At 40.2% G+C, this 12,129-nt stretch overlaps 1 protein-coding gene across 4 annotated transcripts in view; it reads left to right on the top strand.

Moving 5' to 3' along the window:
* The first annotated feature begins 1,519 nt into the window (after positions 1-1,519).
* The window catches only part of ZNF740 (zinc finger protein 740), a 56,875-nt gene continuing 46,265 nt past the window's right edge, over positions 1,520-12,129 (top strand). For 3 of the 4 annotated variants that reach the window (XM_089691468.1, XM_089691467.1, XM_089691465.1), the window contains exons 1-2: positions 1,520-1,640; positions 6,985-7,059. The gene's annotated coding sequence lies outside the window, so the exon portion shown is untranslated. The remainder of the gene's footprint in view (positions 1,641-6,984; positions 7,060-12,129) is intronic. The other variant, XM_089691466.1, reaches the window with a different exon arrangement.

Below are 12,129 nucleotides of genomic sequence, written 5' to 3'. Positions count from 1 at the left end.
TGGATTCAGGTGTTCCAATCACCTCCATGGCCACAGGTGTATAAAATCAAGCACCTAGGCATGCAGACTGTTTCTGCAAACATTTGTAAAAGAATGGGGCGCTCTCAGGAGATCAGTGAAGTCAAGCGTGGTACCGTGAGAGGTTGCCACCTGTGCAATAAGTCCATCCGTGAGATTTCCTTGCTACTAAATATTCCACAGTCAACTGTTAGCGGTATTATAACAAAGTGGAAGCAACTGGGAACAACAGCAACTCAGCCATGAAGTGGTAGGCCACGTAAAATGACAGAGTGGGGTCAGCTCACAATACGTAGAAGTCACCAACTGTCTGCAGAGTCAATAGCTAAAGACCTCCAAACTTCGTGTGGCCTTCATATTAGTACAACAGTATGTAGAGAGCTCCATGGAATGGGTTTCCATGGCCGAGTGGCTGCATCCAAGCCTTACATCACCAAGTGCAATGCCAAGCTTCAGATGCAGTGGTGTAAAGCACACCGCCACTAGACTCTAGAGCAGGGGAGACGTGTTCTCTGGAGTGATGAATCAAGCTTCTCTGTGTGGCAATCCGATGGACATGTCTGGATTTGGTGGTTGCCAGGAGAACGGTACTTACCTGACTGCATTGTGCCAAGTGTAAAGTTTGGTGGAGGGGGGATTATGGTGTGGGGATGTTTTTCAGGGACTAAGTGAGTTTAATTACCACTTTAATCAGCCACGGAACCTGTGCAATCAATATGTGTTTGGTTTTAAAGGGACGAGGTGGCAACTCTACACGGGCGTGAGCTCTCTGATGCATAGATTACAACTACAGCATCAGGGGATAGTGCATGTGAAGAGATTGAATCAGAGAAAGAGCTCACTCCTGTCATAGTGAAGGTGAACAGTAACAGCTGGGCCTCTCTTAGCAACATCCTGGGAGTTTTCCAGTCAGGCTTTATGAGTCGGGTTGCCACCTCATCCCTTTAAAACTGGACACATTAATTACACGGGTCCTGTGGCCGATTAAGGTGGTAAACTCACTTAGTGCCTTATCTGCATTAAATTAGCCCCAGAACCTGTGTAATTAATGTGTTTGGTTTTAAAGGGATGAGGTGGCGAGCCTATTTATGGGGTATGTAATTGACCTTCAACTATAGCAAGGGCATTACGGTCCAAGCTGCACAGTTTGTTTTTATCTATAGACATCCCTTATCGGCATAGGCATTTTTTTTTTTTGGTAAACGTGAACTAACCCTTTAAAGCTATAAGTTGCCTAGCATTGTGAGGAAAAGAAGCGCGATTCTTTTATAACAAGCTTGGCCTTGACAATGGTGATATGATTTTTACACTGCAATGCACATAGTGTTATTGCATTTCCATGGACTATTCAGAATACTTTCATTGTGATATGACTTTATTTTCTGGAAGTAACAAATAATTTGTAATAGTCCATCGCTCTCCCACAGGCTGTCTCTAGTAAGATGGCGGTTGTATGCGGACGGGCAGGCACTGCGCATGCTCCACCCTACCGGAAGTCCCGGGGGAAAGGATCCGGAGCAGCGGGAGAAGTGGGATCCGAGGCAAGTCGCGGAGGGACAGAGGTACATGGTGTAGGCCTGGAGTGGGAACACTTCTTGTCGGAGTTCTGCGGATGCACACAGGTATCTGCAACCGCTGCTGACATACGAGATGGGAAAGAGCGGGAGTGCGCAGCCTGGGAGCACAATAGGCGGCCCTGTGATAGCATCCATTTATCATCCTTATTATATATATGGGGGGGGGGCTTTAAGTGTATGCATGTGTGTTCTGTATGTCTGCCTCTTTCCCATTGTACGCATACAGCTGTGTGAGATGTATAGACATGGAGGAGACCCCCCACCCCCTCCTCCTCCCCCCATAGGAAGCTGTGTGGGGGGTGCTGCTCCCCCACCCCCACTACACAGCACACTGCTCTGCCCTCCACTCACCTTCATAGGGGCGCCACACAGGGCTCTTATCTTTTTGTTTCATGATTATTGGGGGTCACAGCGCTCCACATCCTGCAGAGGTCCCTCTCACTCCCCAGGATTCGTTGTGTGATTTTTGGGCTGTGTAAACAAAGTTCTGTAGGCAGTAGTCTTCAAGTAGTATTACAACCCCGCTCGCATCAAAGCCGATTTTGAAATCGTGCGACTTACAGTAAAGTCACGTGATTTCGAAATCCGGTGACCTGCTGACTTCCTTGCGATTTGCAAGACATCTGACACAACTGGCTATACAAATCGCAACAAAAGTAGTGCATGTGCTGCTTTAGAAATCGGTGCAACAACCATGTCGGAACCGCACCAATGTGACCGCTGTAATAGCAGACAATAGGGTGCGACTTGGCATACGATTTGCAAATCGCACCCGATGTGACCGGGGGCTTAACCACTGGTCCCTCCAGAGGATTTACCCCCGTTCCTGACCAGGCCATTTTTTGCGATATGGCGGTGCATTATTTTAACTGACAATTGCACGGTCATGCAACACTGCACCCAGATTTAATTTATGTTCTTTTTTTCCCCATGAATGGAGCTTTCTTTCGGTGTTATTTGATCGCCTACGTGTGTTTTAAATTTTTTTTTTGCACTATAAAAAAGACACTTTTGAGAAACACAATATTTTTGACTTTTTGCTATTAAACATGTCCATTAAAAAAATTAAAAAAATCAAATTTCATCATAAATTTAGGCCAAAATGTATTCTGCTTTGTCTTTGCTAAAAACAATGCCAATAAACGTAAATTTAATTGGTTTACGTGAAAGTTATAGCATTTGCAAATGGGGGGTATAGATACTGGAATTTTTTTATTTTTTTTTAAATATTTACTAGTAATGGCAGTGATCAGCAACTTATATTGGGACTCCAGTGGGCATTCTGACACTGGGGGAAACTGACTTGGTGTCACTGACATCCCCAGTGACACCAATACAGCGATCAGTGCTAATAAAAAGCACTGACACTGTACTAATGGCACTGGGCAGGAAGGGGTTAACGTGGGGCGATCAAAGGGTTCATTGTGTGCTATTTTACTTGGAACTGTGTCTGTGTGCTTCACTGTAAGCACACTGCTTTGCATGGCTGTGCTGTGCACAGCCATGCAAAGCAGTGTGCAGGAGCTGACGGAGGAGAAATGTTTTGTTTACTAACAGTTCTCCCCCCGTCAGAGATGCTTGGAAATCACGGGGCACCGGTGCGTAATCACTGTCCAGGACATGGAGATTGACAGCCACGAATAGCAGTGTGGGTAGGGCGTGCGCCCCCTACCTGGAGATGCAAAATTACATATATTATTATACAGTATTTATTTAGCGCCAACAGTTTGCTCAGTGCTGTACATTATAATGGGAGACAGTACAGTAACAATACAATACACAAGGGGTTCGAGGGCCCTGCTCCTTGGAGCTTACAATCTAGGAGGTATATATATAAATATATCTAATATGTGATTTTGCGCACCCTGCCGCCCTGTAGCAGTACTTTTGAAGACGGGAAGCTGTTACAGTAGTATTAAAGTGCTTCTGAAGCTTTATATATACAGCGGGTAAAATAAGTATTGAACACATCACCATTTTTTCAGTAAATAATTTCTAAAGATGCTATTGACATTAAAATTTCACCACATGTCAGTAACAACCCATGCAATCCATAACAAATGGGTCTCTTTGCATAACCCATGCAAAGAAATCGAAACAAATACGTTCAGAAATTAAGTTATTTGTAATAAAATGGAATGACACGGGAAAAAGTATTGAACATAAGAAGAAAGAGAGGTGCAAAAAGGCATGGAAAGACAGGACACCAGCTGAAATCTATCAGTAATAAAAAAGCAATTCAGCCCCTTGTCAGTGTAAATTAATATTGGCTGGTTCAGTCTCAGCTGATGGCCTATGAAAAGGTGTCTCATTACCAAGGTGTCACACAAAAAACATCTCATGATGGGTAAAAGCAGAGAGCTCTCTCAAGACCTTTGCGGCCTTATTTTAGCGGATCCGGGGGCGCTAAGCAAACAATAACCCAGAGGTGATTACCACCAAAAGAAAGCTCTGTTTCAAGAAAATTGATACAAATTTCATACGGGTACAGTGTTGCATGACCGCGCAATTGTCATTCAAAGTGTGACAGTGCTGAAAGCTGAAAATTGGCCTGGGCAGGAAGGGGGTAGAAGTAGTAGTAGTTTCCCCCTACAGAAAGCATCTTGAAGCTGTCATTACCAACAAAAGATTTGTATGAAGTATTAACCACTTCCCGCTCGGCCTATAGGAAATGACAGCTGGATGGGACTCTTGTCGATAGGGAGAGCATCATATGACCTCCTTCTTGGATCGTGCCTTGCACGTGCCCGCAGGGCCGCGCTGTGGTGAGATCTGTCACTGTGTACCTCGATTACAGCCGAAGACAGATCTGGGTACCGCCCCGTTGTCAGTACCATGTGACCTGCTGTGACCAATCACAGCAGGTCACATGACAGTTGTAAACAATGGATGGCTTCCTTTCATGCCATCCATTGTATACAGTTGTGTCTAGCTGTGAATGGTCACAGTGATCACATGCACAGGCTGGGCCAATCACAGCTAATCACAACAAAAGAACCTGAATGAATCGATCTAATTCAGTTAAATGCTTGCTTATAAGCAAACAAATTGTGTAAAAAAAAAACAAATACTGATCACTTCTCCAAAGTAGTACAATGTTACTATGGTAACATACTACTTTGGTCATAGTGTAATATGAAACATCTTTGAAAATATTTTTTTTTTAATTTCCTCTTTTTCCAAAAAATGATAGCAAAAAAATTACAACTTCAAAAAACTCGCTATGCCTTTTATGAAATGCGTCAGACTGTCTACTTTGCAAAAAGGGGTCATTTGGGAGATATCTGCACTGTTCTAACATTTTTGTGGCTCAAGAAATTAGATCGGCTGTCAGTACTTCAAGATTGATTGATTTTGATATATATCCCATAGTTTGTGAACTCTATAACTTTCCTACAGACTAAATAATAAATACTGATTTGGGTTATTTTCACTAAAGAAATGTAGCAGAATACATCTTGGCCTAAATTTATGAAGAACAATTATTTATTTGTAAACTTTTATAACAGAAACAAAGAAAAACGTGTTTTTTTTTTTTCTAAATTTTTGTCGTTTTGTTAATTTTGCAAAAAATAAAACCCCCAGTGGTGTTTAAATACCACCAAAAGAAAGCTCTAGTTCTGTGAATAAAATTATAAAAATTTAGTTTGGGTACAGTGTTGCATAACCGCACAATTGTCATTCAAAGTATGAGAGCGCTGAAACCTGAAAATTGGCCTGGGCAAGAAGCGGGTAAAAGTGCCCGGAATTGAAATGGATAAATACATTTCAGTTAGCGTGTTCAATACTTTTGTGTCATTCCATTTTATTACATATAATTTGATTTCTGAACTTGTTTTGGTTCAATACTTATTTTCCCTGGTGTATGTGTGTGTGTGTGTGTGTGTATATATATATATATATATATATATATATATATATATATATATATATATATATATATATATGTGTGTGTGTAAATATAAATATATATATATAGATCTATATATCTCTTTTTTTTTTTTTTAAATACTTGCTGTGTGCAATGGTTTTGTATAGAGCAGCCCCAATCTTCCTCCACTGGAACTCCCTGCCGGCACTCCTGGCTCCTCCTGTTCTGCAAGTGCCCCATAGATCTATCTGCTTTTTATGGGGGTTCTCATGCAGGCTTGATTCCAAGCAGCATTGCCTGCATCCATAGACAAACAGCACGACTCAGAAACCTCCCCCACACCCTCCTCACAGTATTTGATAGCAGCAGGAGCCAATGGCCCCAGCTACTTCCTCCTTGTCCTGAGAGGAGAGAGAGAGCGGAGAGACTCGCAGTTCTTGCGCACATCGCTGGACCGAGATCGGGCTCAGGTAAGCATAAGGGGGGCTGGGGGATTCTAGTAACAAACGTTTTTTGTTTTTTTTTCCCTCTTACTGTCAAGAATGCATTAAAGTGTTATTAAACCCAGGTCCCAGCATTCACAATATCCAGTCTTCCTTAGAACATGAAAGTACAATTATTTTAGTGAATATAAACTGCTAAATACCTTTTTCTCATCAGCAGTATATAGCAATCTTGTGACTTCTATCAGTGTCCAGCTGAGCACTGGTTAATCTTTTAGGAGGAGTTTTCATTCTGCTCTGACTGTCCTATGAGGCTGCATGACCCTTGACCCTCTGTCTGGACAACGCTGATTGGCCCTTTGTCGATCACATGCACCCTCCCAAAACAAACCTCTCTAGCAATACACACCAAACTGAGCATGTGCAGGGTGTCTCCTAGAACTCTCTACTATCAGTAAATGGGTTGGGGACAGTAAAAGAAGGTGAGGATCAGAGAAGACTGGAACAAACAGCCTTTTTACACTACATGGAGGATTAATCCCTTAGATTCCACAGTGAGAATAACATGCATGCTTTACTGCATATACAGACTGGTTTTACTGTTGTGGGTTTAGTGACACTTTAAGGTAAAAAACCTTAAGCCTTTAGAACTACTTTAAACCCAAAAGCAAATATTTATTATATCATATCATAGTTTACCAATTCTTCGGTGTGATTGCTGCATTGTTTTTGTTTTTTTTGGCTTTATTTTTTCTATTTTTATCTAGTGATCCAGGCAGTAAGTCTGTTCTTTTTCAAAAGACCAAGCTGTCCAGCAGAGTGTATCAGCTTACAGGGATAAGGCAAGCCATTTAAAGTGGTACTAAAGGTTTTTTACCTTCATTCATTCTATTCCTACTGTATGGTGAAGGGGGCAAGGGTTTCTTTCAGGATCGTCTGGTGTCATCTTAGATCGACAGGCATAACTCATGCAGATAGCAGGGGAAGGAGAGAGTGGATAGAAATCATACTCTGTGCTTTGGATTGAGACTAGTACACACTATATAAGTATATACTTGTACTTTTTTCATTTCAGAGCTTTACATCCATTTTAAGATTACATTGCAGAGTGCGAACAAGGACAACACTGGATTTCTGGCAGGATTAACAGGTATTATTTTTTTTCTTTTCATGCTGATTAAAACCGATGACAAAATGTTATCAATTGTATTACTAATAGATCAGAATGGAGCAGTTTGAAGAAATGTACTGTTTGCATGAACCTCACGCTCTGCTTTGGCGTTTTTAAAATACATGTAAACTTTAAAAATGAACTTATTTTATTTACTTCCTTTTGGTTTGTTGAATAGAAAACTTTTAAGTGTTTTGTTTTATCTCCGATAAGTGTGTTGGCTTGCCAGAAACCCCTGCCCAGTTTACCTATGTGAACTACAGAACCCCTTCCCCTTCACAGGTCTGCCACTTTCTTTCCTAGTAACAGCAATGTGTTACTGGCAGGATCACCTGGTTAAAATAAAGGGGGAGGCCTAAAAAGAAAATGAATGCAGGCACCTTATGCAAGGACTGGTAAACTGCAATATATTCCATTTTTGTTTTTCAAGCTCCATTCAAGGAAGCAGCAGAAAATGACCCCACATACGGGATCTAATAAGGAGGAGATTGGGATTTCCACACAGTCATTTAAAAAATAACCCCATCATATTGGTACATGATGTATTTCTCCAAATGTATTAATACACAATGTCACGCCATGTGACCAAATTAGGTCAGTAATGTCATGAGCCTTCCCTCCCCTTTGTTTATGTGCAGCTGTTAGGCATGGAATTCTGTGCCTGCAGTGTATTTGTGTAGGTATAGACCATTTACTTACCTTCTGAAACCGGACTGGGATACTCCCAGAATGTTAGTGAGCAAGGCCTAGTCCTCACTGCTCACCTCCACCACCACAGGAGTGAGCTTTCTCGGATTCAGCACTGGAGAGCTCACGCCTGTGACGGTGGGAGTGAGCAATATTGGTTGGGAGGGGCTTACAACATCCTGGCAACAAGGCAAGATGGAACTATGCAGTCTCTCATTTTTCATTCAGGAGATACATGAATGGCCTACACTTACAGTAATGGCATTATTCAACTTTGGTCAAAGCTGTATGTTTTTGTTCTATTTACAGATGTCCCTTATCTGCATCTACAGTTTCTTGGTGAACTAACCCTTTAAAGTATACATAAACCCTCACCTTGTAAAAAAAACAATCCATGAATTCTAAAATGGAAATGAAAGGCAAAACATTTGTGTATACAAATAAAAAAACAAAACCCTTTTTTTGATAAGTGGTCACATACCCTGTGTTCTCACCTGCAAAAGGAGCAAGGGGAGGAGAAACAGCAGCACTTTGATCTTCCCAGTGAATGGCTGTACAGGGAGAGCGTATCAGCACAAGTCTGATCATTGGATTAGATCCCAGCACAGCCAGAAAACTGACCACGTTGTGCTCTCATACCTCGTGTGATCAGTTTTAATAGGAATGCAGAGGGACTGGCAGGAACACCAGGTATTTGACACCAAGGAAGCAATACAAAGAAAGCAGGATCGTTTTTCTCACAAGTACATGGCACAGCAGGCACATATCAGGAATATGAAATGTTTGGTTTACATATTCTTTAACCGCTTCCTGACCAACCAATAGCAGAACTGCTGCAGGGCTGAGCAAAATCACGGGTATATATACGTGATTTTGTATTTCCTGGTAGGGGGCACATGCGCGCCCTACCCGCACTGCCATTGGGGGCTACAGCTGTCTATCACAAGGTCCCGACCGGAAAATTCCCCACCTGCGATCGCCGAGGAACAGTGAAGGGGGGAGAGGTCTGTATGTAGGCAATACAGATCTCTCCGCTGTCAGCTCCAGCATGCTGCTTTGTATTGCTCTGCATACTAGTAATTAATAGTATTAAAAAAAAAAAAATTTTCAGGTGTATATATACCGCCATTTGTAGACGCTGTACCTTTCACGTAAACCAATTAATTTACAGGTATTGGGATATTTTTTTTTTTTTTAGCAAAGACCTGTAGCAGAATACTTTTTGGCTGAAGCTTTGACGAAATTTGGTATTTTAAATTGTTTTACTGGATATGTTTTATAGCAAAAAGTAAAAAAAAAAAAATTTTTTTCCAAAATTGTGTTTTTTGTTTTTTTTTGTTTATAGTGCAAAAAATAAAATGTGCACAGGCGATCAAATACCACCGAAAGAAAGCTCTATTTGTGGGGGGAAAAAACGGACATAAATATTTGGGCGCAGTGTTGCATGAACACACAATTGTCAGTTAAAGTAACACCGCGCCACATCGCAAAAAATGGCCTGGTCAGGAAGGGGGGTAAATCCTCTGGGGAGCAAGTGGTTAAAGCCCCATTTGGTTTTTGGGCATTTTTATTTGATCATTTGGCATGTGAGCAGTAATGACTAGGCTTCACTTATCCACATCTTAGCAATGTCATGGAAGTATTCCAGTCAGGCTGCATGAGGGGTATGTAAATGGTCTACACCTATAGCAAAGGCATTATTCAACTTTAAAAAAAAAAACGAATACAGAGCGCTATGGGCATGAAGCCAAGAATTGGTGCTAGTGTGACCAATAGAACAATATCATGTTCAACCAACAGACCGTGTGTCCAAGGTTAAAATATTTTTGTTGTCCAATAATTAACCGCTTCCATACGGGGCACTTTTACCCCCTTCCTGGCCAGGCCATTTTTCAGGTTTCAGCGCTCTCACACTTTGACAATTGCGCGGTCATACAACATTGTACCCAAACTAAAATTTTATTTTCTTCACACAACTAGAGCTTTCCTTTGGTGGTATTTAATCACCACTGGAGTTTTTATTTTTTGCTAAATTAACAAAAAGACAGAATATTTTGAAAAAACACATTTTTCTTTGTTTCTGTTATAAAAGTTTGCAAACAAATAATTGTTCTTCATAAATTTAGGCCAAGATGTATTCTACTACATGTCTTTGGTGAAAATAACCCAAATTAGGATGTATTTTTTAGTTTTTAGGAAAGTTATACTGTAGAGTCCACAAACTACGGTATAGATCTGAAAATTGATCAATCCTGAAGTACTGACAGCCAATCCAATTTCTTGAGGTCCAAGAATGTCAGAACAGTACAGATATCCTCCAAATGACCCCTTTTTGCAAAGTAGACAGTCCAACGTACTTCATAAGAGGCATGGCGAGTTTTTTGAAGTTGTGTTTTCTTTTGTCATAATTTTTTGGAAAATGAAAAAATGTAAAAAATTATTTTCACTATTTTATTTTTTTTTACATACTGTCACCAGTGCAGTACAGCGTCATCATATAACTGGCATGGCGGTGATCAGGGACACTGACTGGTGACAGTATGAAAAAAAATTATAATTTTTTTTATTATTTTTCATTTTTAATTTTTCTTTTTTTTAAGATTTTGCTTTTGGCAAAGGTCAACTAACCCTTTAAAAAAAAAAACCTGACAAGTGTAAATTTTCTCTTTTTAACTCCTTTAAACATTAAATTATACTAATAGGCTCTAATTAACTCCTCTTTCCCCTTCTCACTTTAACTACTGAAATAAATCGTTTTTTTGTGTTATTTACACATAAAAACTTTTTCTTTCAATAGTTAAAGTAAGAAGGGGAAAGAGGAGTTAATTAGAGCCTATTAGTATAATTTAATGTTTAAAGGAGTTAAAAAGAGAAAATTTACACTTGTCAGGTTTTTTTTTTTTTTTTAAAGGGTTAGTTCACCTTTGCCAAAAGCTGCCTACGCAAATAACATGCGTTGTGCCAGAATTAGTTGTAGTGTTATTTTAAACACAAATTAAAGAATATAGTTTATTATTTATATACAGTAACACTGTTTTAAACTAACATTGATCAAGTAAGAAAAAGTATATTTTTAATTAGATCATTTGGCTGTGAAAAAATCATTTTTGCTAGATGATGGGGTTGATTTACTAAAGCTGGAGAATTCAAACTCAAACTCTGGTGCAGCTGTGCATGGTAGCCAATCTGCTTCTAACTTCAGCTTGTTCAATAAAACCTGGACGTTTATTGGTTTCTATGCTGAGCTGCAACAGATTTTGCACTCTCCAGTTTAAGGCAAAGTTCACACTAGCTTTATTAGAAGGCATTAGACAGGCGTTTGGGAAGTATGTTTAACACTCCTCAAATGCTATAGGGGCATTTGGCAAGAGTTCGAAATTAGTCAAGTGTGAACGAGCCCTTAGTAAATCAACCCCAATATCGCCAAATGAAAGTCCTGTCTGTTCTTAACCAATTGCCCTCCCGAGGATTTACCCCCCTTCCTGACCAGGCAATTTTTTGCGATACGGTGCTGCGTTATTTTAACTGGCAATTGCACGGTCATGCAATGCTGTAAATAAATTAAATTTATGTCCTTTTTATCCCATAAATGGAGCTTTCTTTTGGTGTTCTTTGATTACCTGATTTTTTCTTTTTTTTTCTTTTACGCTATAAAAAAATAATAAAAAGAAAAACCAATATTGTTGACATTTTGCTAGAAAACCTATCCAGTAAAACAATTTTAAAAATGAAATTTCACCATAAATTTAGACCAGAATGTATTCTGCTATGTGTCTTTGCTAAAAAAAAAAATAAATATCCCAATACATATAAATTAATTGGTTTACGTGAAAGGTATAGCGTCTACAAATGGCAGTACATATACTGGAATTTTTTTTGTATATGTGTGTGTGTGTGTGTGTGTGTGTGTGTGTGTGTGTGTGTATATATGTATATGTATATATATATATATATATATATATATATTAGTAATGGGGGTGATCAGCGACTTATAGAGGGACTGCGGTGGGCATGCTGTCACTGGGTGGGAACTAACTGCTACTGTCATCCCCAGTGACACCAATACAGTGATGAGTGCTAATGAAAAGCTATGACACCGGACAGGAAGGGGTTAACATCTGGGGTGATCAAAGGGTAACTGTGTGCTGTTTTACATAATGTGCTATGTGTTTTTCTGTTGTGCAGAGAAATACACAGCAGCATGTTCTTGCTGGCAGGAGAGAGACCTGTGTTGTTTACACTCAGGTCTCTCCCCCTGTCAGTGTTACTTGTCGATCACCGGGTGCTGGCGGGGAATCTCCGGCTGGGACCTTGTGATTGACATCTGTAGCTGCCAATGGCAGCGCGGATAGGGTAGCGCAC

The sequence above is a fragment of the Staurois parvus genome, unplaced genomic scaffold (genome assembly GCF_062004578.1).
Source record: "Staurois parvus isolate SC_StPar_1 unplaced genomic scaffold, SC_StPar_1.0 ptg000562l, whole genome shotgun sequence".
NCBI classification, from domain to species: Eukaryota; Metazoa; Chordata; class Amphibia; order Anura; family Ranidae; genus Staurois; species Staurois parvus.
The sequence above is the reverse complement of the archived record's forward strand: the minus strand, read 5'-3'. Positions and strand labels throughout refer to the sequence as shown.